Here is a 6,000-nt window from a genome sequence, read left to right as displayed (position 1 = left end):
ACGATTAAAATCCTTAACCTGGTGCATTATGTCGAAAAGAAAAAAATTCCCTGTGTATTTTTGAACACTGACGCAGAAAAAGCGTTTGACAGGGTGAGTTGGCGTTATTTGGAGCAAGTGCTGAGACAAGTGGGCCTGGGTGAACGGATGGTCAGATGGATCATGAGTATGTACACAAACCCACGTGCCTCAGTAAGGGTTAATGGAGTAATATCACCCCCTTTTGGAATTACGAATGGAACAAGACAGGGATGCCCCCTAGCGCCCCTGTTGTTTGCTCTTACATTAGAGCCCCTGTTAAATAGAATTCGACAAAATGCGGATATCCAGGGAATTCAGATGGGAGATCAGGTACATAAAGTAGCTGCATATGCAGACGACCTGCTCTTTTCAGTGACCAACCCTCATGTATCACTCCCCAACCTGGTAAGAGAAATAGAGAAATATGGGAGAATATCGAACCTGAAAATAAATAATACAAAATCTGAGGCAATGAAGGTGGCGATCCCAGAACCTATGGGCGACATAATAAAACAGAATTTTAAGTTTAAATGGGGGAAGGTATTAAAATATTTAGGCACATATATATCATCAGAGATCAAAAATATATATGCATTGAATTTTCCCCCACTGTACAATGCAATACGAATTTTGTTAGATAAATGGAGAAACGGAATGCACTCTTGGTTTGGGAGAGGAAGTATAGTTAAAATGTGCATTTTGCCAAAGGTTCTGTATTTATTTCAGGCACTGCCAATCTCTATACCAATAACCTTTCTTCGACAGGTGAATACCTTGTTTATGAAATTTATTTGGGCAGGGAAAAAAGCCAGAATTAAAAGAGATCTGTTGAGAATGCCTAAAAGTGCAGGAGGGATGGCAGTCCCAAATATAATAAAATACTATAGAGCAACACACTTGACCAGGTTGGTAGATTGGTGCAGACATGGGGAGTTTAAACGTTGGGTAAATATAGAGCAGTACATAAGTCAGATACCTTTAGGTAGAGCACCGTGGTGCTATGCGGCTCTCCCTAGACAACTTAAGAGACACCCTATAATAGGCCCCACACTGTTAATCTCAGCAAAAGTATGTGGCGATAAGAAATATACACCAAGTAAATCACCACTGTTACCCATAATTGGTAATCCTAATTTTATCCCAGGGATGGAGAAGGACATAGTTGAAAAGTTTAAAGGAAAGAACCTCCGATAGGTCTCGGATTTTTTAAAGCCAAATGCTTGGCCATCAATCGGAGACCTGACGGAGGCAGGAAGTTTATTTGAACTCTCAATGTGGCAGGCGCTTCAGGTAAGCCATTTTTTAAGATCTCTGGGCTCGGTAACAGAATTTCAAAGGCAGCTGACAACAATGGAGAAATGTTGTAATGGGGTGGAACCAGTATCAAGAGTATTATCTAAAATGTATGGGTTTTTGAACATGCCAGCGGAAGAATTTGTGATGCCGGGTATGCAGAAATGGGAGAAGGACTTGAGGAGAACTTTCACCCCAAGTCAGCATAAACAAATAATATACCTGGCATTCAACTCTTCGGTATGTTCAAAGATACAAGAAGCTAATTACAAACTCCTTATACAATGGTATTACACCCCAGAAAGATTACATCAATTTGATAAAGAAGCAGATGAAAGGTGCTGGAGGTGTGGCAGAGAGCAAGGAACTTTGATCCATATCTTTTGGTCCTGCCAAAAAATTAGACATTATTGGGAGGAGGTGAGAAGAATTTCACAAAAATTTGAGGAAGAGTTGATCCCCGATGATCCTGCCTTTTTTCTGTTACATAGCTCACAGATACCGGTGCAGAAGTACAGGAGGTCGGTAGTGCCTCATATGGTTAATGCAGCAAGGGCAGGAATAACATTGAGGTGGAGGGACTTGTGCCCCCCCTCTATTGCAGGTTGGCTTAAAAGGATTCAAGAGGTAGGTGCAATGGAAGATTTGGTGCATTCAGCGCAGAACAGGAGGACACAGTATGAAGAAACATGGTGAGGATGGAATGTATTTATTAGATCGGAGGAAGGGAAGAAGTTATTAGAGTAAAGGCAGAGGTGAAGAGAAGGAATTTAAAAGTACTAGTCCTACGTCTCGAGAGAGGAGAGAGGGGGGAAGGGGGGGTTTCTATATGAATTTTTTTTTTTTTTTGGGGGGGGGGGGTTTTATTGGGGAGGAGGTCGGTTGTTTGGGGATATTAAATTAATGTGGTAATAAGAATGATGCCAGTTAAGGGAAAAAGTACTGATGGAGAATGTATTGAACTTGTATTTACATCTTGTCAGTTGTAGTATTTTTGGTTATTTGTTGGAAAAAACATAAATAAAAGATAAGTAAAAAAAACAAAAAAAAACAATTGCTTTTTGCGTGCCCGTTCTCACGACAATGCAACTTACTGGTGCGCTCCAGTGAGGTACGATAAAATGCAGACATGCTGCATTTTATTGCACCGCACTGGATCGCATCGCTTGACTTTGTACACTTTAAAGTTCCCCCCCCAAAAAAGGGAGCTGTGTGATGCTGTATATAGTGCATTATACCACCCCCTACCACACCTCACTGCAACCCAGAACACAGCGGTTTGTGTGAATAGGCCCTAAATGTATATTCTAGTCTATTTACAAAGGTTCACAGTTGATTTTTGACTAGTTGCAAATAATATCACTTTACATGATATGAGGAAACTTCTTTGTGTGTTATTTTTTTTAGTCTTTACTCATGCTGCTTTTTATGAATTGTTAGGTGAAGAGTACTCTCCCTTCTGCCCTCCCTTAAAGGATGGAGTTTTGGGACTTTGTACTGAAGACTGTGAGGAAGATTCAGATTGCACAAATGGCACACTGTGCTGTCCAAACAATTGTGGCACCCAGACCTGCACTGAAATAGGTAATACAAATGTTTGCTTTAGCTTGATGTTAGGAGGATTGCTATGTTTGCTCCTAAGAACAATGTAGTATAAGGGATTACCTAAGTTTTCACTCATGCCTCGTACACACAACCAGTTTTCCCATCGGGAAAACTGCCATGACAGCTTTTGGCCGGGAAAACTGGCCGTGTGTATGCTCCATGATAGTTTTCCCAACAGGAAAACCGCCGGGAATCCTGGCGGGAAAAATGAGAACATGTCACGATTTTCCAGCGGTCTTTTTCCTTGCAGTTTTTCTTTGGGAAACACTGCGGTGGAAGCATGCACATGGCCAGGTTTCCCGGCCAAAGCTCTCATGGCAGTTTTTCTGCCAGGAAAACTAGCCGTGTGTGGTGGGAAAAAGCTGCTATTTTATTAAAACCTTCATACTGCACTTAGATTGGTGCATCCTTGTTTTTCTTGTTTACGACTAATAGATGTCCTGTGGAAAGATTCTCCCACTTGAGCTGTAAATCTCTGCAGCTCCTCCAGATTTACCACGGGCCTCTTGGCTGCTTCTCTGATTGATGCTCTCCTTGCCTGGCTTGTCTGTTTAGGTGGACGGCCGTGTCTTGGTAGGTTTGCAGTTGTGCCATACTCTTTGCCCGTTTTTGCATTGGGGTTTGTATGGAGTCAACATTGGTGCGTTTATATTTTTATTTGATTATTTCTATTTATTTTATTACACATTTTTAAATCATTTTTTTCTTCATTTAATTTTATTGCCATCACAGGGGGACAGGTCCTCTTGATGGAGACTCTAATCTAATAGGCCCCCAATGTTTCCCCTGCCACAGCCGCCATGAGCTGGGTTAACTTCTTGAATTCCAGAATGTTTGGTTAACAGGAGTTTAGGATGTATTTATTTATACAGAGCGGCATTTATTTGTGTATTTTTTTTTTCTGCCTGAAGTTCAGCTCTAAGATGGTTTTGATGGGTGCAATCAACTTTAAATGGCTCTCGAGGATCAGTAAAACTCCTTTCAACTATTGTAATTGTAGTCAGGTACTTCATTGGAGACAGACAGCAATTTAGGACAGTTAACAATACCTCACCTCAACCCACAAGGGGCAGCTGACAAGCAGAAGCTGCTCAAGAGACTTGATGATTGGCAACCCTGAATTATATGAGATAAAGTTTGAGAAATAAACTTTACTCTGGCAGTAAATGGACAATTGGGCTACAATTCACAATGCAAGCTGGGTATAAGGAGAGAGCAAGCTGTATTTTCACAAGCTGAATACTAAGCGATTTCCCTTTTGCTGCAAGGAGACTGAGGAGTGCACATAGCTGCTCCTGTGTGCACATCAACCTGCAAATGTACGCTTAAGACTGAAGTCACTCCAGGCAGGTCCAAAAAACAGGAGCTTAACACCAAATCCCATTGAAGTCTATGTGGAGCAACTCTTGATACAAAATTATGCCCATTTTCAAACCTAATAGCTAACGTATTGGCATGGGGAGATTGGAACTGCCGTGAGGGATTTTTACTAAAGATTTAATAAACTAAAAAAAAAGAAAATGTTTTAAAAATACTGGAAAGCTGGGAGAAGGCTCTTTTAGTACGAGTTTGACAGCGACATGAAAATAAAACAGCAGTCCTTTTAATTATGTATTATTCTTTTATTCACAAATTGTTTACAGAGGCTGAACAATATATTAGCAGATCAGTTAAAGTGTTTGTAAAGGTTCACATTTTTTTTTTTTTTAAATATCAAACATTGTATACTTTCCTCCACTGTGCAGCTGGTTTTGCACAGAGTGGCCCCCGAGCCTTGTTTTTTGGGGTCCCACGACAGCTGTCTCATCTCCTCTCCGCTTCCAATAACCCCCTCTGGGAAGCGCTCTCCCAAGGTAGTCACCTTGCGGGCGCGCTCCCGAGACCTATATCAGGCGTCCATAGCCGCCGACTACAGGACTCACCTGTCCCACCCCCACGGCACCCTGCATCATTGGATTTGATTGACAGCAAAGCAAGCCAATGGCTGCCCCACTATCAATCTATCCAATAAAGAGCCGAGAAGACCGGGCAGAGGAAGAGCGCAACGCGGGACTTCCAGGGCTCAGGTAAGTAAAATGGGGGGGTTGGGGGGGTACAATTTGACAGATGTTTTTTCACCTTAATGCATCCTATGTACTTAGGCCTCATGTACACTGCTGCTGGTAAACAGATGTTTAGGAGCAGTTGGGTGTTTTTTTCAGCTGCCCCCGATCTCTACTCTGTGATCTTATCAGTACATGTACACAGGGTCGTTTATAGTAGTTTCTAGGCCAGGGGTGTCAAACTGGCGGCCCTCCAGCTGTTGCAAAACTACAAGTCCCATGAGGCATTGCAAGGCTAACAGTTACAAGCATGACTCTCACAGGCAGAGGCATGATGGGACTTGTAGTTTCAGAACAGCTGGAGGGCCGCCAGTTTGACACCCCTGTTCTAGGCAGTTGAGTTTAGAAGCTTATTTTGGAAAGCAAAAAATGCGTTCAGGACAGATGTTTAGAGGCAATTGAAACGCCAAATGCCTGTACACACAACCGGTTTTCCCATCGGGAAAACTGCCATGAGAGCTTTTGGCTGGGAAAACTGGCCGTGTGTATGCTCCATCTCAGTTTTCACGACAGGTAAACTGCCAGAAAAAAAAAAAAAAAAAGAAGAGAACCAGCTCTCTTTTTTCCCGCCGGGATTCCCGGCATTTTTTAACCCAGCAGTTTTCCTATGGGAAACACTGCAAGGGAGCATACACAGGGCCAGGATTCCCAACCAAAGCTCTCATGGCAGTTTTTCTGTCGGGAAACCCAGACGTGTGCAGGGGGAAAAAAGTTACCAAGCAGGTTCTCGGTTTTCCCCTCTGGATTTCCGGTGGACTTTTTACCGTTTTTTGCACATTAAATACAAACTTTTGAATAATGCACCGGTAAATTGTGGAGTTTACCGTCTCCAAGTCTTTGCACAAAGCACTGAACACTTTATTTTTAGGCAAAACACTGGAGCACTTGTACATGAGTGATATGTTTTTATGCGATAGGTTTATATATGTGGTTCTGTTTTGCATTTTTGCTTTATTTTTTGGGGTGAAAGAAAATGATA

This window comes from Rana temporaria, chromosome 12 (assembly GCF_905171775.1).
Source record: "Rana temporaria chromosome 12, aRanTem1.1, whole genome shotgun sequence".
Taxonomy (NCBI): domain Eukaryota; kingdom Metazoa; phylum Chordata; class Amphibia; order Anura; family Ranidae; genus Rana; species Rana temporaria.
Note: the sequence above shows the minus strand (reverse complement) of the source record.